This window comes from Vespa crabro, chromosome 1 (genome assembly GCF_910589235.1).
Source record: "Vespa crabro chromosome 1, iyVesCrab1.2, whole genome shotgun sequence".
NCBI lineage: Eukaryota > Metazoa > Arthropoda > Insecta > Hymenoptera > Vespidae > Vespa > Vespa crabro.
Genome location: NC_060955.1, coordinates 3,570,001 through 3,597,500, shown reverse-complemented (window position 1 = coordinate 3,597,500; position 27,500 = coordinate 3,570,001). Strand labels below are relative to the sequence as shown.

The 27,500-nt window shown below is 34.5% G+C and overlaps 1 protein-coding gene across 3 annotated transcripts in view; it reads left to right on the top strand.

The window, feature by feature from the left end:
- Positions 1–27,500, top strand: part of LOC124427057 (plexin-A4) — a 355,148-nt gene that overhangs the window by 39,763 nt on the left and 287,885 nt on the right. The window contains exons 1-2 of one of the 3 annotated variants that reach the window (XM_046969522.1): positions 13,843–14,750; positions 14,817–14,933. The exons of 1 other annotated variant lie outside the window; for it this stretch is intronic. The gene's annotated coding sequence lies outside the window, so the exon portion shown is untranslated. Of the gene's footprint in view, positions 1–13,842; positions 14,934–27,500 lie in introns of those variants that run through there. One more of the 3 variants, XM_046969512.1, reaches the window with a different exon arrangement.

Sequence of the window (27,500 nt, the reverse complement as noted above, 5' to 3'; positions counted from 1 at the left end):
TGTAATTAATTTATTAATTTACATCGTACACCGACGAGTAAGAATATGCATGTATGTATGTATGTGTGTGTATGTATATTTTTTCTTTCCTTTTTTTTTTCTCTCTTTTTTTTTCTATTCAAACCTCTTCCTCTTTTCTAACGTGTACCAACACACTTTTCATCCATTTTCGCGTGTAATCGTGACGTCGAACTTTTCTCGATCAAGCATGCGTTTCCGCGCGAACGCGTGCGTGTCGTTCGTTTATAATAACGAAAGAAATATCACGTAACAGGGTAGAAGATTAATCTCCAAGCTTTTCACGAGACGTCGATTAAAATGAGACAAAAAATATATCTAGGGATATCGATTATTGAACGAGAAAATATCTCTTTTTAATCGTTTTGCTCGTAACTCATGTATTATTAATTATTAATTATTCATTATTATTATAATACATATTCATTTCTTTTTATTTTCTCTCTCTCTCTCTCTCTCTCTCTCTCTCTGTCTTTATAATATATGTATATATATATATATATATATATATATATATATATATATATATATTTGTATATGATTTTATACATGGTGTATCAAAAGTTTTTAGACGATTTGAAAAATCAATGATCATTTTTCAAGACATTTTTGTTAAAAATTTCTTTACTTACTTTATATCTTATTCTCTTTCTCCTTTGCAAATTCTAAAACTACAATCTTAAAAATGTATGCTTTCAATCCTATTTGGTACATAGAACTCTCATATACGATTCGAACGAAAAAATTTTCCCCATAATACTCTCACTGAAGAACTTACGACGGTACGAAGAAATCTGAGGAAAGTATTTTTCTTTTTCTTTTTTTTTTTCTGTTTGGCTCTTCTTTTCTTCCTTTTTATCATTATTTTTTCTTTGTTTTTTATTTTCTTTTTCGTTAGACGCATATAGAATACGTACTGGTTAGATACGTATCATATTATAAGAAAGAAGGTGTAGAAGAGAAGGGAATTTTCGATGCGAGAGTGAGGGTGGTAACACCCGCTGTTACTTCGACAGGATTGTTTTGACGTTTCTAGGTCAATCGACTCGATTCAACTCAACTCGACTCGACTCAACTCGATTCGACTCAAATCGACTCGATTCGATTCGAGTCGACTCGACTCGACTCGACTCGACTCGACTCCGGTTTGCTTCTGGGTCGGTCGACGTGTTTACTCCGCCTCCGTTCACCCGGTACCTTTAGTTTCGGATGCTTCTATCGTCGGAAGTCAAGCTCGAACGAACTTTGCCACGAGACCAAAGGAAGCCTTAACTAATATACTCATCTACGATAGGCGAATTAGTTGCTTGAAAGGCGAGACAAACGTTGACGCGACGAAACAGGTAATTTGTTCCCTTTCCTTCCCCCTCGTCACCACTCCATTCCTTTTCGCCCCTTCCATCAACGACCGACGATCTTCGAATTTCTGTTAACGTTGTTTCGTTAATAACTCGAATTAAATTAATTTCGTCGTTGTCGAAGATATTCCCTTTTTATTATTATTATTATTTTTTTTTTTTCTTTTTTTTTTTTTAACGAACAAGGAAACCATCTTATACGAATCGTGTGTTTACTTAGGTGGCACTTTTTTTTCTTGTAAAAACATTAACCAATATACGAAATATTCTTGGGGTATATATATATATATATATATATATATATATATATATATATATTTACTATTAGCTAATAGATTTATTTTCGTCGAGTAAGATAGAGTTTGAAATTGATATTTATGGGCAGTAGTATATGATATATATCGTAACCATGATAATGTGTGTTTAAAAGAGAAAGAAAATGGAAAGAAAAGAAAAGAAAATGATAAAAATCGGATATTAACGATAAGGGTGTCGTTTAAAGAATTTCCAAGGTCGTTAAAATGAAATAGATCGTAAAATTTTTATCCGTTGATAAAAGATTCTTCGATCGAAAGTCAAACGATCGGTCGGAGTGAAACCGAATCCGCAGAGAGTGACCAGGTTGTTTAATAACGGATTCTCCGTTAAAAGGTAACGCACGATTAGAATGGACGATCGGATACCAAGTTCTACCTCTACAATGTTCGTGCCCGAGCCGATGCTCGACCGAATAATTCGGTCCACGTCGAATAGTTCGGTCGACCGGAACTATCCTGTGTCCGCGTTCGAACTATGTGAACGTTTCGATCGAAACGTTCGTCTCATAGAAACGATCCTCAATTCTATGTTGCGAAAGCTTAAAAAGAAAGCAGGAAGAGGGATAAGAAGAAAAAGAAAAGGGAGAAGAAAAATACGAGGAAATGTGTATACGTGTGTGTGTGCCTGTGAGAGAGAGAGGAGAGAGAGAGAGAGATCTATCGAGCATTTGGATGGAGCCGCAAAAGGCGTGCCACGAAAGGCGAGCCCTTCGAAGGGCCGAAATCAGCAACGAGTATTAACGACCGATCGCTTTCACAGCCCTTTTATTTACTGCACCGCTTTTGTTTTCTCTTTCTCTCTTTTCCCCTTCTCATTCTTCCTCGTCTATCTATCCCTCCATCTCTCTCTCTCTCTCTCTCTCTCTCTCTCTCTCTCTCTCTCTCTTCCTCTCACTTTCTTTCTCTTTCTCTTTGGAGCCCTTTGTCCCAGTCGCTTTTTGTTCACGATTTCACGTTGACTTTTCGCTCGGTGGAAGTAGAAGAGAAGACTTTTCTTGAATGTATATACTGTAGTTGTTACTATACTACTACCACGTCATCATTACAACCACCATCGCCATCACAACCACTATCACCATCACCATCATCATCACCATCACCACCACCATTGCTATCTGCCTACGTACCTACCTACGTACCTACCTACCTACCTACCTACCTATCTAGCTGACTACCTACCTTACCAACCTACTTAGCTACCTAACTACCTAGCTACCTATCTACCATGACAAGCATCGTTCGTAGTTACTTATTCGTCTCTACTACTATGGCCAACACAGCTACGCGAAATATCCTTTTGTCCTTGGGACGTTCCTTTATACTGATACTTCGGTGCCAGAGGATACACTCGCGTTCCTAGGACCGAGAAGAGAATTCCGAGACAGAGAATTATATGGTAAAACGGCTACTATCGGGGAGCTTCCACTCTCAGGGCTGTAATGCCCACTAATGTTTCCAACTTTGAAACTTGAAAGTTTCATCGACCGATCCCCATTCTCTTATTCCATGGAATATTAAGAGAAGGAGCTTTTCCATAAGAAAACTCTTTCTTTCTCTTTCTTTCTCTTTCTTTCTCTTTCTGTCTCTCTCTCTCTCTCTCTCTCTCTCTCTCTCTCTCTCTCTCTCTCTCCCTCCTTCTCCCTCTTTCTCCCTCTCTTACTATCTCACACTCTTGAAACTTTTTTTTGCACGATCTTCGATTGTAGTCGAAACGATACTAACGATTATTTTCTTTTTCATTTTATTTGTTTGTTCCTTTCATTTTTTGTTTCTTCGTTTGTTCATTTTTTTCTCTTTCTCTCTCTCTCTCTCTTTTCATTTTCTTTCTTTTTCTTGTTTTCCCATCCTGCGAGTTAAATACTCTGAAGTAAAGTTAATTAGAGACCACCGAAAAAGCCTTGTTTCTCTCTCTCTCTCTCTCTCTCTCTATATATATATATATATATATATATATATATATATTTCTCTCTCTTTCTCTTTTTCTATCGTGATCGTGATTAGAAAAGGATAGAAAGGGAGGAAAGTTTTTTAACGCCTGGTAGAAAGTTAATTTCAATTTAAATTCAAGGAGAAAGAGAGAAAGAGAGAGAGAGAGAGAGAGAGAGAGAGAGAGAGAGAGAGAGAGAGAGAAACGAAGTGATTTGGGAAGAGATGACGGTGGAGGAGGAAGAAGAGGGATGAAGGGAAGGAGGGATTTGATAGGGAAACTACCTATCTGTGTGTTCGCTACCAAAAGAATTTATCCAATTTTTCGGTCGAAACGAAAGCGCTCGCGATTAGTGTTAACAATAATCGAGCGAAACTTATATTAATTCGAGCGTTTAGAAAGAGATAGAGAAAGAGAAAGAGAGAGAGAGAGAGAGAGAGAGAGAGAGAGAGAGAGACGTCAAACGGATGCGAAATTTTTTGTCGGAGTTTCTTAAACGATTCGTTGACGGTTTGAGGACGTTCTATGAAACGCCCACATTTGATTAATAAACCGGATACTTTTATTCTCTCTCTCTCTCTCTCTCTCTTTTTCTTTCTCTCTCTGTCTCTCTCTCTCTCTCTCTCTCTCTCTATCTATCTATTTTGCGCACGCGTAACACAAAAATTTTCCACTTTGTCTTAAAAACTGAATGACATATAAATAAATATCTAATGTAATATATAATGTCACGATAATGAAGTAGTAATAATCGATCGATAATGGACGTCGTTCTATGACTATAATACCAAGAAATTGCTTATCCTAACGACGATGACGACGACGACGACGACGACGACGAAGTTATGCGACAAAGAAAAATAGGTATACCGAGAGAATGAGAAAGAAAGAAAGAGAGAGAGAGAGAGAGAGAGAGAGAGAGAGAGAGAGAGAGGGAGAGAGAAAGAAGAGAGATCCTCGATACTGTCAGCACGATACTTATTCGCATTCCATGCGAGCAACTCTTTTTCCAACGGAGTCCTTTCCTATGTGGTAGATATCGTAGAATTGCATTGTTTAACGCGATCGAGCCTGTGCCCTTACGGTTACGTAGAAAGAACGTAAGATCGAAAAGCAGTTCGAGATTTTTACAATGGACGTGTTCTCTTTCCCCCCCTCTCTTTCTCTCTCTCTCTATCTATCTGTCTGTCTGTCTATCTGTCTACCTCTTTCTATCTGTCCGTTTGTCTGTTTCTCTCTCTCTTTCTCTCTCTCTCTCTCTCTCTCTCTCTCTCTGTCTCTCTCTCTCTCTCTCTCTCTCTCTCTCTCTCTCTTTGTACTCTATTTTGAAATAAAAGCACGTATGTTGTATATACGAGTTTTATACATGTTTCATTCGCGTTACTCCGTTAATCGTTCTTATTTACGGCATAGTTTATCGTAAATTTAATTTCTTTCGTCATTAGAATTTCTTCTCCATTGAAAGAGACAATAATCGAATATCTCTCGTAGCTTTTCTATTTGACATTATGAATAAAAAGATAATTTGATGTACGTTATTTGAAATACGATGATCGATTGACACGATAATAATGAATATTTTATAAGAGACACGTACAACGTATTAATAAGAAAAATCCTTTTAATTAATATAAATAATGTTAATAACAATAATCGACTATGTTCACGATGATCGGACATTAATTATTTATATATGAACTCTATTTATTATTAATTATTAAATAAAAACTTACTAAATTTTAACAAACATCATTTACCTGATGATAAATCGAGGAATAACATTAATGAAACATCGATCATATTTATTAAACGTTGTTATCATATTTTAAGGTAAAAAAAAAAAAAAAAAAAAAAAAAAAAAAAAAAAAAAAAAAAAGAGAAAAAAAGAAAAGAAGAAAAAAAAAGTAAAAATCGACGATGTCCTGTCCAAAAGCATGCATTAGAGATACTTTTTTTTTTAGAAATACTTTATGTAAAAAGTGACACTTCAATCAAATATCGAGTAAGATCTCATTCACCTAACCCGTCATATATTATCTATTCGTTTTTCGTTCATTTTTCACGTAACGTTATAAAAAAGAAAAAAAGAAAAAAGAAAGAAAGAAAGAAAGAAAGACCGAACCATCTCGATAAATTGTAATGAAACTATGAGAACGCGAAAGTATCCTGGATATGTGAAATTAGAAGATTTTAGAAATGAATTTTGCGTAAAGTGACACTTCGATTAAAGTTGAGCATAGAGGTACGAATAGTTCCGATCAAAGATCTTATCCATCACATTTATCGATCATCCTTTCATTTTTGACATAACATTAATGAAATAGACCGAACTATCGATAAGTTTGATAGTAAAAACGATCAGAACGAAAATGTCGCACATATATTTATATATATATATATATATATGTATATACGATATAAGAGATTTAGAAAAGAGTTTTTGTAAAAGTTGACACTTCGATCAGAAATTCATTAAAATCTTGATCATCCATTACATTTATCAAATTTCAATGAGATCATTCATATTTGATGTAACATTAATGAAACGAAAAACGAACTATCGACAATTTGTAAATAAAACAACGAGAACGAAAATATCCTCGACACGCGAAATAGGAGATATAAAAATAGTTAACGTAAAGTATCGTTTGGTTCGAAATTAAATATAGATTTCAATAGTTCGAACGAATACATTATCCATCACATTTATCGATTATCCTTTCATTTTTGACATAACATTAATAATAATAATAATAATAGAAAAAAAATAAAAACCGCGGACTATCGATATAAGTTGTGCAGTAAAACGAGAGGTAACGAAAGTGTCCTGCGCGCTAGCGTATGCATATGTCTGTGTGTTTGTGTGCGTGCGTGTGTGAAATTAGAGATTTAAAAATGGTCCCTGTATAAAGTGACACTTCGTACGAGATTGAAACTGGACCATCTCCAATAAACGATCTTATCGATCATACTTATCGATCATACTTTTTCATATTTGACACGACGACGTTAATGAAAAAGACAAGGAAAAAAAAAGAAACAAGGAAGATAAGAAAGAAAAGAAAAAGGGAAAGGGAAAAAAGAGGAAGGTACAAGTGGTAACAAAAGTATAAAAGTAAGGAATTAAAAATAAACAAGAAAAAGAAAGAAAGAAAGTAATCGTCAAAGTAAGGACAAATATAAGACGAATGAAAAAAAAAAAAAAAAAAAAAAAAAAAAAAAAAAAAACGAAAATGTGAGCTGAGGAGTGAGTACGGTAAAAATCGAAAGTGTGTCTTGACTGCATATGTTTTTAAAAGCCGAAGGCGGACATTCCGTTATTGCGATCACTTCTTGAGCCCGATACTACTACCCGCCTGTTTTATTTGCGAGCTACAGCCCTGGTTCTCCTTGCCAGCAGCCTTGTCCGATGCGGCCAACGACCGTATGTATGTCTCTTACCTATCCCTTGAGCTCCTCCCCTCTCTTTCTCTCTCTCTCTCTCTCTCCCTCCCTCCCACCCTCTCTGTCTGTCTTTCTCTCTTTATCTATCTACACCTCTCTTTCTCTATCTCTTTCACACTCCTTTCTCTTTCACGGAACCAACCTCCACTCATCCACGAGCGGATTTCTTTCATCCGTACGTGTTCGAACGTGCACGAGCTCGAACGGTCTCGATCTCGATTTCGATCGGATCGGATCGAATCGGATCGACTCGGCCGACTTTTTCTCTTCTTTCTTTCTTTTTTTCTTTTTCTTGTTTTTTCTTTTCTCCTATCTTATTCACGAGCCATGAGAGAATTCTCTTCTTTCTCTTTCTCATCTCCAATGTCTATCTATCTATTTATCTATCTATATACATACATATATATATATATATATATATATATATATATTATGTATGTATGTGTATATGTTGTATGTATGATGTATGTATGTATGTATGTATGTATGTATGTATGCTGTATATCAATTTGATATTTAACGATACATATTTATATTTCGTTAAAACTGTTTTTTTTTTTTTTTAATATATAATTATAAAATAAGTCTAATTATTAAAGTTTATGTATTATTTAAAAGTAAAATAAAATTGATAATAATTAGTCAAGTTCATGTAATTGATGTTTATTCGTTGAGAATATTGTCGATTTTATTATGTCATTATTATCCTTGATTATAAGAAGTCTCCTTTAGGGGTCATTGATGATCCTTTTTATAATTCCTTCTTACGCGTTATGATGAAACATTCATTTTTATTGTTTTTAATGTTATTTATTGAATTTAAAAAAAAAAAAAAATGATTGCACCAATCAAGTTTTAATTTTCACTTGTAGAATTTATCAACGTTTATCACAATAGTGTTTCATAGAACGTGATTAAATTGTGAAAATGTAACTTTCTCTTTTTCTTTTTCTTTTTTTTATTTTTTTTTTTTTTTTCTTATTTTTTCTTTTTTTTTCCTGATAAAAATCAATCAATTTTTACTTTTCAAAAGGAAGATTTAATAATTCATTCATTTAAGAAAAATTTACGCGTTAACGTAAAAATTAATTCGTTCGTATTTCGAATTAAAATGATAGATTAAAATCGATAATTTAAATACCTAAATGCTCTTTATTATTGCATATTAAATTATATACATCTGTCACTTACAGTTTTTAGTAGAATAATTGTACCGAATAATTGAACATTAGCCTAAATTCGTCGAACACAAGTTTGATCCATTTGACACTATTCGAATTGAGACGATATTACCACATAGAAAAGATAGTAGAATTTTTGAAGCATTGCATCGAATAATTTTCAAGAGAACGTGCGATAGAGAACACACGTCCATACACGTCCACACACACACGCATACACACACGTACATAAATACATATATACTTACGACGAAGACAAGGTTGCTCGTCGAGAAAGCGTGGGTGGCGTGGGTTTATCCTGGCCTATCAAGTACAACGACCGAAACGGATGTCCCGATAATACGATTGGCGAAGCGCATTCCTCAAGAACAACGACAACTAGGCGTCGTCGTTCGCTTGATGAGAACAAAAAGATTAGAGTTAGAAAATTAACAACGATCAAATATCGTGGATAAGCTGACGCGAATCGAGAACGTGGAAACTTCTCTTTAAAATAAACGAGAATGTTTCTCCTCGGAACGTTGAATAATCGATTCGTTTTATTTCATAACGATAGAGAACAAAGAGATTCGTGTTCGTAAAAAAGGATTAACATTATAAATGAGAATCATTAAAATATTTCTCTCTAATTATTTCGAAGTAATTGTGATTAATTATGTTTCTCAATTAAAAAAAAAAAAAAAAAAAAAAAGAAAAAAAAACAAACAAACAAACAAAAAAAAATGTAAGATGATTTTTTAATTGTTTTCGTTCTTTTTTTTTTTTTTTTTTTCTCTCTCTCAAATATCTCAATTATTTTATCATTTTCTTCGTATTTAAAACGATAAAATAAATTGTGGTTTATTTTTAAAAATAACAATCAAGTATCGTTCTTGGGATCGATAAGATTTTATCCGATTTTTATTATTTCAAATAAAGGGGTGTGACACGGATGTTGCCAGAAAAAGAAAGAAAAAAAGAAAAAAAAAAAGGAAAAAAAAGAAAAGATCAAAGTCTAAATATGGAGGACGATAAAATCTGAAATCTCTATTCGAAACGATTTGTATACGGATATAAATAATGACGATATGAAGCAGGTAGGTTCGCGAAAGGAAAAAGAGAGAGAGGGAGAGAGAGAGAGAGAGAGAGAGAGAGAGAGAGAAAGAGAGAATGAAGAAAAAGAGAAATATAAAAGTTCTACGTGGTAGTCGCAGATCATCGGCCGAGATATCCAATTAAATTTGTCATTCGTGTCGTTTTAGTCTCGGTATAATTAGTCGAAATACTCTCGCCATAACTTTATTAATCCGATGATATACATACATAAAACAAAAGAACAGAAAGAGAGAGAGAAATGTAAAAGAATAAAAAGTAAAAAAAAAAAAAAAAAGACAAACAAAAAATAAAAGAAAATAGTTAACGATAATAATTAAAAGCAAAGAAAATTTATAAGATAATAGGGAAGAGAAACGAAAAGAAGAGATGAAGGAAAAAAGAAAAGAAAAGAAACAAAAAAAAAAAAATAAGAAAGAAAAAGAAAAAGAAAGAGGATAGAGATAAAAAGGATCGAATAATAAGATTAATACAGCAACACGCTTCGATACGCGTCGAAAACCAATGAGTTCTTCGTCGTGCTCCTGACGTACCGATTCTATACCTTCTTCCGCGTACAGATTGGTTGTCTCGGTTTGAATTTCCCGCCAGGAATGACGGGCACCTGAATGCGCTTACTTGCATTAAATGCATATACCTTTAATACGTAGTCATCTATATACGTATATACGTATCATTACGTGTATGCGTATTTTACGTGCACTGAGCGTCTCGTTGTATATACAACTTTCGAGGAAGAAAAGCTCGGCGAAAGGTGATATTCTTCCTCGGTTAACGCGTGAACGTGGTATCATATCACGGTTTAACTTTTACACGCACACCATCAAAATGTCGTTGAGCCATATCTTCTAAGATATATTCTTTTTTATTTCATTCTTTTTAATTTTATTTGTTTTTCTATTATTATTATTATTATTATTATTATTATTATTATTATTATTATTATTATTGTTGTTGTTGTTATTGTTATTGTTATTGTTATTATTATATTTATTTTTTTTCTTTATTTTATTAATAAAATTTATTTATTTTCGATTAATAAAAATCAAAAATTAAGTTTTGATTTAATTTTTCTTTTTTCTTCTTCTTTTTTTCTTCTTTTTTCTTTTTTTTTTTTTTTTATTCTTTTCCTCTCTTTTTTATTTTTATTTTTGCCTTACTCTTTTTCTATTCTCATTTTCCCTTTTTTTCCGGTCGATTCGCCGTTTTCATTCAATTTTTGATTTAACTTTTATTTTTGTTATTCTTTTCTTTTCTTTTTTTTTTGTTTTGTTTTTTCATTCTTTTTTCTTTTTCTTTCTTTCCTTCTTTTTTTTTTTTTTTTTTTTTTTCATTTTTCTTTCCTTTCGTCGAGATCCGTCGTCGTTTTCATTCAATTTTTGATTTAATTTTTATTTTTATTATTCTTTTCTTTCTCGTTCTTTTTTTTTTTTTTTTGCTTTTTCTCTTTTATTTTCCCGTACTTTCGTCGATTCGTCGTTTTCGTTCAATTCTTGATTTAATTTTTATTTTTATTCTTCTTTTCTATTTTTTTGTTTTTTCTTCGTTTTATTCGTGGATTTCTTTTTTTTTCTTCTTATTCATCGATCTTTCATTATCATTCATCTTACCGTATAAACGAAATTAATCGACGTTGATATCGTTATTTTTCTTTCCTTTTTTTCTTTTTTTCTTTATTTTATCATCGATCAATTTTTTATCGTTAGATTCGAATTTTTTTTTTTTATCTTCTTTTCTTCTTTCATCCGCCGCATTTTCTTAGCCAATGTCCAGTAAGAATTATCAAGATCAAGAAGATCAAATCATTTTCCATACTGATATATGCTCCCCCCCCTCCCCACCTGAGAGAAATTCTTGCGAATCGACAAGAGGTTAAGGCACGTATACGTCAACAAAGTGTCACGTCATACGTGATTTAATAATTCTGTGGAAGAATAATATCGTCACTTCAATGATATATATATATATATATATATATATATATATATGTATATATATATATATATACATATATATATCTATATGTATATATAAGATCATTGATTTATCAATTAGAATAATAAATTATTATTAAGAGATCTTATAGATCCAAGATGGAACGTAGTTCTAAGGAAGGAAGATCAACGTTCTCTTTATCTCGAAACGCATTCTCGCAAATTTTCGAATACTATTCACGTCGTTTAACGAGAATAGTTTATCGCGAGAGAAGCCGCTTAATAAGCAGAGGTACTCCGACAACGTCGGGAAGCATGCACGGAATGTGGATTTTCTATATGGTTTTTCGTTGCGCCGCGGTGGGTGCACGTTCATGTTCATCTGTATGTAGGTATATCTATCTATGCATGTAGATATGCGCGTGTGTATACACACACACACACACACACACACACATATATATATATATACACGGAGGTTGTTCGTACCGTTCAAGAGCCGGTTCAAACTTTCACATAGTGCCTGGTAATATCTGCTAACGCTGTCATAGTTCGCGGATTGTGCGCGTCATATTTTCTTTTTTTTTTTTTTTTTTCTTTTTTTTTCTCTCTCTTTTTTTTTTTCGGACGCAACGAAGCGTCACAGGTTTGACGGTACCAAGTTTCATGTCGCCTTTAACCGTTATGTCAGAATATCTCATATAACTCGAGATAGACAGATCGATTCGTTGATCGATCGATCGATCGATCGATCAATCGATACTCGTTCGATATAGATATTCGAAATTATCGACCGTTGGATGTATCTCGATGTACTCGTTCGATATAGATATTCGAAAGTATCGATGGATCGATCGATTCGTTTCGATTCGATCCATTCATCGATACTTTCGAATATCTGTACCGAACGAGTACAATGTTATCCTTTATATTAAATGTAATCGCGAAATGATATTTATTTCTTTAATATCTTTACCGTTCCTCTTTTGACCGTTTCTTTTTTGCTTTTCTTTTCTTTCTTTATCTATCTACCATTCGGTACTCTTGTACGTCTAAAAAGAAAAAGAAAAATTAAAAAAAAAAAAAAAAAAAAAAAAAAAAAATCGAAAGAAACGAAAAAAAAAGAAACGAAGAAAAAAGGAAAGGAAGAGAGAAAAGAATTGGGTCGCGTCGGAGCGACGAGCAAACACCCACGCTTTACACTAGTCCCACTAGGCGAAGCAGAAAATATTCGTCTTTTTTAAACGTCTTTCAGCTTTCCCTGGAACACGATAAAAATGCGTGAGAACGCTTTAACGTCTTCGCCGAGCGATCATCAGGAAGAAACAACGTGTGCGGTTTTCTCTCCGGTGAAACTCGTTGCGTCGTTGAACTCCCCCGTCGGTGAAGGCTCTCGCGACCCTGCCACCCGTTCCAGAAACCTTTGCTTGCTACGCTCTAATGTAAGCGTACACCGCTCGTTATGAAATCCACCGACGTAGCAGGTAATCGTCGATCTGGAACGCTCGTTGTTCTATTAAAAGGCGTCCCTTTTCTAATATTAGCATGTTATTCATTTACCCTACCTACTGTTCTCACTTTTTACAATTTGCCACGCTCTAGGTACGTAATTGCGTACGTCGCATATTTATTTCTTATTTCCTTCCCAAACACGAATCCCTACTCCCCTCCCACTCATTTATCCCCGCTCCGCTTTGGCTATTTTTCTTTTTATTTATTCATTTGTTTTTTAATATCTTCTTCTTTTTCTTTTATTTTTCTTTTTTTCTTTTTCTTTTTTTTTCTTTTTTTTTTTTTTTTTTTTTTGATATTTCTTTATCTTTTCGTAAATTTGTCCTACGAGAGGAAGAGGTAGAGGAGGAGGAAGAGGAGGAGGAGGAGGAGGAGGAGGAGGAGGAGGAGAAGAAGGTAAGGAAGATTTCGAGATATAGAAGGATAAACGTTCTTCGGGGATATACGAATAAAAGGCTCCACGGAGTAAATCCGATAGGAGTATAAAAGAGAATCGATCCCAAGGAGGGCACAAATTTCGCGTTGAAACCCAACTAAATCTCTCTCTCTCTCTCTCTCTCTCTCTCTCTCTCTTTCTGCGTGTGAAAGAGAGAAAGATAGACAGATGGAGAGAGAGAGAGAGAGAGAGAGAGAGAGAGAAAGAGAAAGATGAAAGATTCGTTTTTACGAAGCGACTCGCGTCCAAGCGCCATTGTTTCTCCAGGCCATTTGGACCTACGGCAAATCTCACGATCAAGAGAGCGCGAGGTGAAAAAAAGGACGAGGTTTTACTCCTCCTCCTCCTCCTGCCTTCTCCACCCAGCTCCTCTCCTCCTCTCCCCTCCTGTGTCGTTCCCGGTGTCGGTCTATAGAGGCCTTCGTGCCAGACGGTATAGTGTTTCGCTACTCGGTGGTCACGCGACACCCCCTCGAAGCCGAGCGAGAGCACCAAGGCAACGTGGTGTGCGCCGGATAAGCACAGTCCAGACCGCGCACGCCCGATCGAACGTTCTCGTGCGACTTCGTGCCTATTCGGTCCTGTTCGTAATACGTCGACGTACCTCGGTTAAGTTCGATCGTATTCGTGCGCGCTCGTCAGTCGAACGAGCGGCTGCGACTCTCTACGGTGCCGTGAGTCACGGTCTGGGGTCAGTTCACCGTACGATCGTTGCTCCGAGAGGGAGGACGCGCGCGCGTGTGTTACTGTGCTATCACGTGAAAGAGGAACCAAGAGAGCTATTTTCATTTTTTTTTCTCCTCCATCTCTTCTCATTCTTCTTTTAATTTTTTTTTCTGGTGCGTCTCCTTTATCATTTCTTTTTATTTTTCCTCCCTCCGGGATTGTGTGTGCCGCCGGTTGTTGGTCGGTCGATTCCTTTCGTACGTACGATACGTACGGTACGTACGTACGTTCTTACGTAGTTTCGATTGAAAGTTTTCATTACTTTTTACGCGTATATCATCGTAAATAATTATCTCAAATCTTCGTCCGTTGTTTTCTTTCCTTTTATCATTTTATTTGTTATTATTCTTCTTCTTCGTTTTTTTTTTCTTTTTTTTTCTTTTTTTTTTCTTTTTTTCGTACTATCGCCATTAATCATTCCAAAATTTGAGATCACTTCCATCAATCGTAGCTCATTGAATTCGCTCGCGCTTATGTTCGTTCGTATACGTATGTAAGTACGCGTTTCTCGGTACGCGTCGTCGTCGTCGTCGTCGTCGTCGTCGTCGTCGTCATCGTCGTCGTCGTCATCGTACTCGTCATTTTCTCAAAAGGAATATAACAGTGCGAATTGAAAGAGATATCGTTTTTTATTCATTATCCCCCCTCCCTGTTGAAATACAGAAGGAAAAAGCATAGCTTTTTTCTCCAGTTACGTAGCATTGGATGGAGGACCCCTTCTCCCGCTCCTCCGCGCTCATGTGTTATGATAAAAGAAGTGTTAAAAAGTGTTGAAGAAGAAAGAAAAAAAGAAAGAAAGAAAAACGTGAGAATATATAACGTCAAATATATATTTATATATTTATATATATATATATATATATATATATAGGATAAGATTTTCTACGTGTTACCTCGAGGGATAATGTTCAACCTTTTCAACCGGAGGGACGTTCGGCTACCAAGGAGTGAGACGAGAATTAGCGAGGAACGTAGAAACGCGTGACAGGTAAAACCTTAATCTTCGATGTGTATCGTCTTAGCGAAACGAACCCGTTAAAGTGGACATTTTTCGGTTATGATGATGATGATGATGATGATGATGATAATGATTATGATGATGATTATGATTATGATGATGGTGACGGTAGTGGGGTAGTGACATTGGTGCCAGTGCCAGTAGCAAGGGGGAGGAGGATCGCCGGTAAGACGAGCTCGGGAATGAAAGAGAGAGAGAGAGAGAGAGAGAGAGAGAGAGAGAGAGAGAGAGAAAGAAAGACATATCTTCCTTCTCGATTTGTCCTTCAAAACGTTCGAGAGTTTTTCTTCGTAAAACTTGTAACGGTCTCTCTCTCTCTCTCTCTCTCTCTCTCTCTCTTTCTCTCTTTCTCTCTTTGTCTTTTTCTTTTTCTCGTGGAAAAGTGCCGACATTCGATCCGGTTTAAGATGGGATTCGTACGCGTTCGTAGAAAAGAAAAGAAAAGAAAAATTTGAAATCTTTTTCCGTTGCTCGAACGTCCATTTTTGTTTTTTTTTTTTTTCTCCCTTTACTTTTCTTCTTTTTTTTTTTTCCTCGAAGCTTTTCGATAATTCTTGGAATATGATCGTTCTTAGTCTTGCTACTGCTGCTCCTCCCCTCCTCCTCCTCCTTCTCCTTCTCTTCCTTCTTTTTCTGCTCCTCTTTCACCTCCACTCATCGTCGTACTCACTCCCCTTTTCGATCGCGTGCCCCGCGGCCGACATTTTTATACGAAATCCGGTTCGAACGTGATACTACAGAACCGCGAGGCGTCAACACTGTGACACGTAAATCTTATCTCACGATTCTCTACGGAGTTTGATATTCTTGCTTGTTGGTTATTACGAAGGTAGAGACACAAGTAAGTAAGTAAGTAAGTAAGTAAGTAAGTAAGTAATATTGGTATTAGTTGTGTAGCTTTATAATAGTGGTAGTAGTAAGTAATAGGTAGTAGTATAGTTAGTCGGCGAAACGAGTTTTCGGAGTTGAACGATACGCTAAGGAATTCTTTCGAACCGGGCTTTGCCTTTGGAAATCCTCCCTATGGAATGTCTCTAAATAATTAAATAACTAACTAACGTTTATTAATATTATGACGATGACATTTAAATATCACGAATTTATAGAGAAAAAAAAAGAAAAAAAAGAAAGAAAAGAAAAAAATTATTGATATGTAATAATTTCGAAGATATAATTCCTTTTGCCATTTAGAAATGTGAATTTTTCTCTCTCTATGTTTTCACTTCCTCGTCCTCGTCCTCCCTCTATATCCCCTTATTTTCTCTCTCTCTCTCTCTTTATTTATTTATTTATTTGTTTATTTATTTATTTATTTTTGTTTCCTTCGTTTAACGGGTATCTATCGATTAAACGTTAATTTTTAACCTTGAAACGAACCTTGAAATTCCAACGAAATGATCGACGACGTTAAAAGATCGCATCGTCGTATGTATCTGATGATTATGTGCGTGTTGCGGCACGTTGCGAGTTTAGAGGAACGAATGGGAAGCCGGTTACGTTCTACCATCTTCCTCCTTCGCATTCTGTCTCTCTCTCTCTCTCTCTTTCTTTTTCTTTCTCACCCGATCTTTCGAACGGTTCTCGGAGGGAGAATGGGGCGTCGGTTGTTCTCTTTTATTTTTCGACCTCGAGTCACGATCTCTTGACCGCTTTCGGCTCAAAGGTGCCGCTCGCGTCATCTTCCAATATCGTATATTAGAACATTCTCTCTCTCTCCCTCTTTCTCTCTCTTTTTCTATCTATCTATCTATCTATCTATCTATCTATCTATCTATGTATCTTCCTTTTTTTGCTTTCTCTTTTTCTTTCTCTGTCTCTCTGTTTGTCTCACGTAACACTCGTCAGCCATTTTCTTTTCTTTTCTTTTCTTTTTTTTTTTTTTGTATTTAATTATTTTTTTCATCTCTTTTTTCTTACTAAAAAAAAAATTTCTTTTATTTTTTATTTTTATTTTTCCTTTTTTTTTTTTTTTTTTTTTTTTTTTTTTTAAATCTCCTCAATTCCACGCCTAAGAACGATCGAACGAAGAATTTCGAAGGAAAAGAAATAAAATTTACCAATTGAAAAATGTTCTCATGGCAAATTTTCCTAGCTGCAAAGGAACGAATTTATAAATACAAAGTAATAAGTACAATGCTCTCGTTTCATTCGCTTATCTCGTTCTTCGTTTCTTTTTTTCTTTTTTTTTATCGACAATTTTAAAACCGGCGCCATAACTGCTTCCTTTTCTCTCTCTCTCTCTCTCTCTCTCTCTCTCTCTATCTTTCCTCGTTCCTTTCCCCGTTCCTTTCCCCTTCCCCTTTGGTTACGAATATTATATGTACGTACTTATTATATTATATATATATATATATTTTTTTTTGTACGTCTTCCTTTTCCTCCTCCTTCCTTGTCCATTCTTTTTCTGCTCGTTGGTACTTTGTTAACAAATCTATTTCCCTCTCTCTCTCTCTCTCTCTCTCTCTCTCTCTCTCTCTCTCTCTCTCTCTTCCCTTCCTCTCTCTATTTTCTTTCTTTTTCATTTTTATTTTCTCTATTTTTTTTCTCTCTCTCTCTCTCCTTTTCTCTCTTTTTTTCCTCCTCCTCCTTCCCCCCCCCCCTTTTTTATTATCCCCAGCTCGTTATTACCACATAGTACAGAATTTCCCATCCAGCATCCAATTAAGTTCCACGGCGTTCATTTTTAATTCGTCCGCTTTAAAGAGTATCGCTTTCGCCGTTTTTCAAATCTTCCGAAAGAATTCTCTCTCTCTCTCTCTCTCTCATTAGTTCTTTTTCTCTCTTTCTTTCTTTCTTTCTTTTTTTTAAGATTATTTTTGCGCAAAAGTAGTATATATTCCCCCCATGAATATCGTTCCTATTCTTTAGAACGCAAAACGGCAACCGAGCGTGAGTTGCTCGTTCCTGGAGTTCTTCGCATTAAACTCAACTTCTGTTTGTTTCTCTTTCTTTCTTTCTTTCTATTTTCTCTGTCTCTCTCTCTCTCTCTCTCTCTCTCTCTCTCTCTCACTTTACCTCGTTTTACCTACCTTACTGTTCTATATTCCAACGAGTGGTCATGGAAATGCGAAGCTTAACCGTAAGATGGATACGCAGAGTTTCGTTATGGCTCTCTTCTGTCTCTCCCATGTAAATGTCCGTATTCATAACGCACCGTTAGCCAGTGTATTTCCCGTATCCCCTCACCTCTCATCATTCCCCTTTCCAACCCCTTCTAACCTTTCCCCTCATACTACCCCCTCCCCACTCCTTACTCTTCTTTCCAAGCCCCTACGTTTACCCACAACCACCACACCGTCGTCGTTTGTCCTTTAATTTTCACCCGAACGATGGAGACCTGCGACCTCCCACCTCCCTCCCTTCTCCATCCCTCTCTTTTCTTCTTAGCCACTTCATCTTCCTCTTCTTCTTTTTCCTCTTTTTTCCTCCTCCTCCTCCTCATCCTAATCCTCCTCTTGTCCCTCGTCCACTGAGTTTCTACGTCACCTTTGGATTCGCTTTTGGTGTTAATGTGTTTTAGCATTAATGTTGGACAGACCGTTAGCAGCGTTAGTATATAAGTGCAAACGCTAACGTCTTTAATATTAATTAAATAACCATTGTAACTGACATCTACAATGTTATTTCGTAGAAATTCATCATATACATATATATACACCGTAGAAACCGTCATAGCGCGGAGATAATTATAACGAGCATAGAATTCGTTCATTGAAATTGCCATTCAATTCATGGACTATGTTTATTTATATTATATATATATATATATATATATATATATATATATATATATATTATAGGTATTATGTTCGATTAATTATGGAATTATGGTATTTGAAATTGATTGAAACTGAATATGGTATAATTAAATTTATCATTTATTCCGTGTAAGTGTTATAGATAAAATTTATTTTAATTCGTGTATATTTATTTAAAGAAGTAATAGATATTTAACGTGGGATTACATTAATTTAATCATCGGACTTTTTTATACTTAAAAAAAAAAAAAGAAAAACAAAGAAAGAAAGAAAATTTATTTCACTTTATATGCACTTTATATGTTTGTTTGAAGTGTACGTATGATCATGTCATTCGTCATCGACAAATTCATACGTACTTGAAAAAAATAAAAAAAAAAAAAAAATAAAATAAAATAAAAAAAGAAACAATTTTAATTACATACATACATATTACGTATGTATGCATGAAATAATATATGACATGAAATATATGTACGATGGAATCATACCTTAATAAAAAATTTATTGAGGATTTATACATATGTAGATACTTAGATATATATATATATATATAACAATTCAATTTCAAGTAAAATACATACGACCTATTATTAGTCAGAGGATGATTTCATCGTATCGATTTCAAACAATGGAATTCTGTCCATCCGCACGATTGATCTTGTAATAAAGTGTGATTCGAGATCGAAAAAGAAAAAAGAGAGAGAGAGAGAAATAAAGTCCGATAAGTTTAAATCGCGATGCAGTCGTTATCGTTCGTCTGATGCTTTCTTTCAATCTCTTTTTTTCTCTCTCCCTCTCTATCTATCCTTCTCTCTATCTCTGTCTTTTTCGTTTCTTCCGTTATCGTGTTCTTAACTCGTGACTTAGGTTTGTTTATTCTACCGTTAGTGTTCATACCAGATCGGATAATCAGGAATCCTACGAGACTACTTATTTGGCTCGTGCACGATTGAGACTCCCGAGAATCGAGAATCCCAATCGATTTTTATTTTACGAGATTACTTTCTTTAGGCGTGCAACTTTTTTGTTTTTCTTTCTTATTTATTTATTTATTTATTTTTTGTTTTTTTTTTCTCCCGTTCTTTTTTTGAAATTTCAATCGAAAGTTTGTTTAAATAAAAATTAAAATTCTTCCTTCATTCGCATTTTCCTTTAATCATTTTTTTTTCTATTCTTTTTTCTTTTTTTTTCTTCTTTTTCATAACGATTTTTCTGTATCGACGTTTTGATATTTTTTTTTGGATGAGTGCACGATTATTTTCATATCGATGGATTCTATCCCCATTTTTTTTTTGTTCTTTTTTTTTTTTTTCTTTATAAAGTAACAACGGCTATACGTTTATTTAGATATTTATTTATTAATATAGAGACTTTATGTATTATAAGATTGGAACGAAAGATTTATTGGGAGGATAAGTATAGATGTACAAAATCGGAATATTTATAGAAATATTATTTTATATATATAGATACAAATTGATAGAAATATTGATATATCAATATTTATATTTTTATACAGTTTAATTGAAAGCAAATCAGAATGTATTTATTTTTAAAAATATATCATACATATGCATGTATAAATTTTTTATTATTTTTGTCTTTTATATTAAAAAGATATTAATTATTTTCTAATATATTTTATATATTTATATTATTATTTAATTACAGTCATTCCAAAAATATCTTATAATTTTTGTGATATACAAATTTAGATAATTTTTTTTTTCTTTTTTTCTTCTTTTTTTATATAAACTATTTATATCAATTTTTCTTATTAAATAATAATATATTTACATGATCTGATTAAAAAAGTGAACAAAAAAAAAAAAAAGAACATACAAAAACAAAAAGAAACATACAAAGAAGAAAATAGATAGAAAATAATGTACTTCTGATCGACGCGAACGATTGGTTCAACAGAACGAAACGATGGCTTAGCAACTGTGACGTGTAAAGCATATGTCCGGAGTCAAAATGTCGTGTCGTCATTGTGTGTTAGGCGGAAAGACACGTATGTATATATATACATATATATATATATACATATATATATATATATATATATATATATATATATATATATACGTATGTGTGATTACGAGGGTCGGGGGAGGAAGTATACGAGGAAGAGAAAGATAGAATGAAAAGTGTGAATGGGCTAATCAATTTTCAAGCGCACGACCTGCTGTAAATGTTTGCTATCTCTCTTTTTCACACACACACACACACAAATTCTTTTTCCAACGATACAACAAATTGTATACTCGAAAATATTTTCGTAGGTATATAATAGTAATAACAGTATATCGTATTCGTATAAACGTACATAGATAGTTATAAATTTTTTTCCCCTTTTTTTTCTTTTTTTTTTTCTTTTTTTTTTTTTTTTTAATTTCGATTCAATTTAATCAGTTTTATTTCATTATTTATTTGTTAATTATTATTTGGTTATATAAATGTATATATACTTCTCTTTTTTTTTTTTTTTTTTTTTTTTTTTTTTTTTTTTTAAATAGAAACTTACGTAGGTTCTCGTATTCGAACGAACTTCTATTACACTTGATTCATGCAAATAAAACGATGACTATGTTCTTTCTTCTTTCTCTCTCTCTCTCTCTCTCTCTCTCTTTCTTTCTTTCTCTCTCTCGCTCTATAGGCTTAGAAGTTTGCACTGGAAATTATGCCAAGGGTGATGAAGAGAGAGAGAGAGAGAGAGAGAGAGAGAGAGAGAAATAGAGAAATAGAGAAATAGAGATAGATAGATAAAGATAGAAAATTCATTTTAATAACGTTCTACGGGTACGAAGAGAGAGAGAGAGAGAGAGAGAGCGTCGTCTAAGAAAATTATTTACCCAAACTCTCATCGTATTTCTCGAATAGTGGTTTATAGAAGATTTTAATTAAATTCGTGGATTTAATTTGCATCGATAACAAGAGAGAATTGAATATCTGAAAATAGACTCGAAATAAACGTTGCTATCGTGGATTTATAAAAATCTGGTCTTTTTTCTTTTCATATATATATATATATATATATTTTTTTTTTTTCCTCTCTTTAGATAATATACTATTATAAAATAATGAATCGTAATTGCAGATCGATCAATCGATCGAATTCCTTTAATCAGATAGCTTAACTGCGTTTTATTAACGTGTTTATCTATGCGTTGAGCCGACGCAAATGCGAACGTATTTCTGTCGGCTCGATAAAATTAGAAGGACGATTTCCAAGAGATAAAGAGAGAGACAGGCACATATACATATACATACATACATACACACATATACACACAAACACACAGAAGGAAAGACAGAGTGTGTGTAAGAGAGAAAAAGAGAGAGACAGAAAAAGAGAATGAAATCAGTAGATGAGTCCGTCATGCTCGTCCATGAAATTTGTGCATATATAGGTATGTGTGTGTGTGTGTGTGTATGAGTATACATATATATATACACATGTATGAGTCAGTTAAGAAAATATGAGAGAAAGAAATAGAAAGATTATCGAAATCTTATCTTTTTCCTTATCTAAAACCCCTAACATATACACATTTTTATCTGAGATAGAAGATAATGGAAGCCGTTGGAATGTTCCCTTCGGTAGTCATTTAGTTTTTTCTTGGATTTATCACGCATCTTTTTACTTGTCCTCTTCTTCATGCTTTGTGTACGATGCGATATTCTTTTAGATGCACTCGAACGAAACACGCGCACATAAATACACGTACATGTTACACGTACATATAGACATACACTAATACGTACAAACATATATCTATGACATAGATACATTTATAAATAAGTATATACGGAAGCTAAGAGAGAATAAAGCGTGCACGTGTTAAAACGATTATAAGTCGCGACACTAATCCAACAGGCAAGGTCATCCTAACTGCTATAATGTTTTCCGTAGCCGAAAGTTCTCCGCCATTGATTTTACTCTAAGAATGATTCAGTGTCCAGTCATTCCGTTGTTTAACGACTTCTCACGTTGTTATTTTCTCGACATTTTATATATCATTAAATGTGCATGCACGTTGAAAAGAGAAATATGAGAAAGAGATAGAGATACAGATAGATAGATAGATAGAGAGAGAGAGAGAGAGAAAGATGATTTATCCCACGATTTTTGAGCAATGTTTAACATTTTCTTGTTAAACGAGTCGCCCTTTTTCTTTTTTTTTTTTAAGTGTCATTTTATTATCAAATTAACGTCGATGTTATTGATTAATTTTTTGTGTGATTTTGCGATCCTTGATCAATAGTTACTTATATATATATATATATATATATATATATATATCTTTTCGTCCTTTTTTTCTTTACTCTTTCTTTCGTTTTCGATTGAATATTTTTATTTTAGGGATAAATATACACCACACACACACACACACACACACACACACACACACACACACACACATATATATATATAATTATTAATTTTATAGATAATTATAGTAATTTTAGTAACTTTATTGAAATTATAAGTAAATTGAATATTGAATATTGAATATTTTAAATAATATCGAGAGAGATAAAGAGAAGGAGAGAGAGAGAAAATATATATCCACATACCTATACATTAATAATGATGATGACGATGATGATGATAATGATAATAATAATAATAACAAAAATAATAATAATAAAATTACGATCGACTTTTAAATAGTCTTCCATCATACTTCCATCTTACTTCTCGCTCTAACTAAATGCATAGATCATACATCTGCTTCTATAATACGTTCTCTCCCTATATATTCATAATCATCGTATCTTATCTGAGTTTTCTCACGTTGGAATGGTAGTTATTAAAAAGATATTATCTGAGCATAGACCCCGGTCCTGTTTTTTCCTTTCCTTTCTTGTCCTATCCTGTCCTATACTGTTCTGTCTTGTCCTGTCCTATTCTGTCTTGTCCTGTCCTATTCTGTTCTGTCCTGTCCTGTCCTGTCCCATCCCGTCTTGTCCCGTCCTTTACAGTACTTCGCTTGTTAGCCGAGAAACATCCAAGTAAAGATGAAATCCATTTTCAAGAGAAAACATTCCAGAAGAGAAAAGTCGAAAAGTTCAGAAGTAAGGTACGAGAAAGAAAGGAATGAGAGAGAGAGAGAGAGAGAGAGAGAGAGCGAGGAATTCCGGGCAGCCGGTTTCGTATTTTGACGGTGACTCTAACAGAGAATTCCAACGACGTGGGTATCGCGTACGTGACTCGACTCGGCGATTAAGTGTGAAACGTTTTTTGACCGAGTACTAATCGCTAGGTACATCGACTCTTGTAAGTACGTACTTATAAACGTACACGGGTATTATTCTCTCTTTCTCTCTTTCTCTCTCTCTCTCTCTCTCTCTCTCTTTCTCTCGCTCTCCCTTTTTAACTTCCTAGTTCTTTATCTCTTTCTTTCTTTCTCTCTCTCTCTCTCTCTTTTTCTCTCGCTCTCCCTTTTTAACTTCCTAGTTCTTTATCTCTCTCTCTCTCTCTCTCTCTCTCTCTCTCTCTCTCTCTTTCTTTCTCTCTCTTTTCCTAACTCTTTCTATCTTTCTCTTTCTAACTCTCTCCATCTTTCTCTATCTAACTTCATCTGTTTCTTTTTAACTCTCTATGTCTCTCTCTCTCTTTCTCTTGCTCTGTCTCTCTCTATCTATCTTTTTCTTTCTAACACTGTATCTCTTTCTTTCTAACTTTATCTTTCTTTTTCTAACTCGGAATCTCTCTCTCTCTCTCTCTCTCTCTCTCTCTGTCTATCTGTCTGTCTTCCCGTATCTATCTCTATCACTCTATCTATTCCGTTCTCTTTAAAGTCTATCTATCTATAAACAGGATCGTCTTCGTTCCCACACATCGTCGTTATTTTAAGCACATTGATACGAAATTCCGAAGGAATTAATTATACACGATCGAGAATCATTCGATCTATTTCTTTCTCTGTCTATCTTTCTCTCTCTCTCTCTCTCTCTCTCTCTCTCTCTCTCTCTCTTCCTCTGTCTCTCTTCGATGACTTAACATTGATATTTTCGTTGTAAGAAAATCCGTTTACGTTGTAGAAGGCTACCTTATTTCGTAACGATCAGTTTGGTACGAAACGAGGGAGGACAGAGGTAAGGAGGAAGAGGGTGGGGTTAGAAGTGGGGTGAGGTGGAAAGAGAGGGGATTTTACGGTTGTCTATCCCTTTACCAGAAAAGCACCAAGAGGTTTGTTGGTTGTAGATAGGTAGATAGTAGTAGATAGTAGTAGAACGGAAGGAGGACTGTGGAAATTAACGTTGGACCCGATCCTTCCGCGTAATCACCGAATTCCAAGACTTTCAATTCGCGTCATGAATATTCATATCATTTACGTAAGCCGAGACACCGCCACCCTCCCCCCCCCTCTCTTCCTCTCTTTCTCTATCTCTTGATCTTTCAATCTCTCTTTCTCTCTCTTTCTCTCTCTGTCTTTTTTTCTCTGTCATGGTCCTTTCTATGTCCTCCTCTCGTAGTCACCCAAGTTAACCTTAATTTTAATCGTTTCAAAATCTTTACACAAAGACAGACAGAATGAGTGAGAAAGAGAGAGAGAAAGAGAGAGAGAGAGAGAGAGAGAGAGAGAGAGAGAGAGAGAGAGAGAAATTCGATTGAAGTATTTAATGACCGAGATAAGATCGAGATATTTGATATACGATCAAGATAAGATGTATCGTGATCGAGCGTGATCTAGAACTACGATCGGTCTCCCCTACCGGTTAGAGATCTATATTCGATAAATAATAATCGTTGCGGTATACGAATTCCATTTGCTTCAGCGTCTCGATGGCGATTTCTTTTATATATGCATAGGTATGTATACTTTCTCTCTCCCTCTCTCTCTCTCTCTCTCTCTCTCTTTTCTCTCTTTCCTTTTCTTTACTTCTGCCGACGGAGAAATAAAGAAAGAAATAAAGATAGAAGGAGAAAGAGGATAGGTCATTAATCTTGGAACGAATTGAGCGAGAGCCACAAGTGGTTTGACATTCGAACTATTCTGCTTGCTCATCCTCGAAGGAAGAAGGAAAAATGAAATAGGTAATCTATCGTTTTTAGCCTAATCGATTGAAGTCCACACGCTTATCGTTTCGACCGCCGATCTAAGAGAGACAATCCATTTTGTTGCACCGTGATATTTCAAATTAGATGCATTCCAAAGCGGTCCTTCTATTTTTTCTTTTTTAATTTATTTTTTTTTTTCCGTTTTTTCTTTCTTTTCTTTTTCCTGTTTCTGTTTTTCGTGAACCCGAAAAAAACGCACGAAGTCAAATTAGTAAGCGTTAGTGGTGCATTTGGGTTTTTCTTTTCCTTTATTTCTGCTTTTTTTTTTTGTTATCTTTTTTTTTTGCACGAGGCTGAACCCTTTTCTCTCTCTCTCTCTCTCTCTCTCTCTCATTTCAAAGTCTCATTATCGAGCCTTTGTCTTTCTTCTTGGAACTCGTTTCGCCTTCTCTCTTTCTCTGTCTCTCTCTCTCTCTCTCTCTCTCTCTCTGCTTCTCGCAACGTCTTTCAACGAATGAGAACAGTACAGAGGAACAGACCCTCCCTCCCTCCCTCCAGCCCTTCATCTCTTCTTCCCACACTCTTCCTCCTCTTACCACGAAAAAAAGATTGCATTCCTTTGCTTTCGTTTACTGGCGACCAGTGGTCCAGTCGATTTCGAGTGGCCTTCGCGAGTCGATTCTTCGAATTGTTAATTGCTCTCGTAAACACTCACCGTTGTTTTGAGTAATCGTTTCGAGCAACTATCCCACAATGAGGTTTAAGCGGAGGGTGTTCGGTGTGGGAAGGGAATGCCGGGAAAGGGAACATTATTGTAGGGGGGAAGATCAGGAAGGGAGTGGGCAGCAATTCTCTTTCTCTCTCTCGAAGATGAATCTTGGATTTTCAACATTTTTTTGTTGTTGCTTTTTTTTTCTTTTTTTTTTTTTTTTTTAATTGTTTTTTTATTTTTTTTTTTTTCACATTTTCTTTCCGAACCAATTGCGATACGTTTTCTCGTGAAGTTCTTCTTTTATCGCTCGTTATTATTGTAATTATGCATGAAAAATGAATATTGGTTTGACATCAGGAATAAGTAAAATTTCTAAGAATAGAAAATTATCAATGACGTTTTTCTTCTTCTTTTTTTTTTCTTCTTTTTTTTCATGTATTTTTTTTTTTTTTTTATGTATTTATGGTATTTGAACCGAAGAAGTATTATTTTATATATGTGCAGTTATCTATATAACATTTCGTATGATTTTTTTTCGATAAAATTCACAAGTATTAGTAAGTATTAGTTTCTTACGTAAAAATATTATAATCGTTATATCTCTAAAAAAAAAAAAACAAAAAATATACGATTATAAATATACGAAGATATATACATCCTTTTTGAAAATTTGTAGATAATGAACTTCTTCTTCTTTTCTTTTTTTTTTTTTATTTTTCCCCCCAAATAAATCTCTTGTAATAGTTTATTCAAAAATTTTATATCGATTCGAGAACGAACAGGTCTATGATGTTAGTAGTAGTAATAGTAGTAGTAGTAGTAGTGTAGTAGTAGTAGTAGTAGTAGTAGTAGTAGTAGTAGTAACCAAAGGAAGATACGATTATTTCTACTTCACTTCCTCGCACTTTCTCTTTTCTGAATGAAGAAAACGTAGAGATGAAAGGGAGTGAAAACGAAAGGAAGAAAGAAAGAGTAAAAGTAAGAGATAGGGAGAGAAAGAAAGAGAGAGAGAGAGAGAGAGAGAGAGAGAGAGAGAGAGAGAGAGAGAGAGA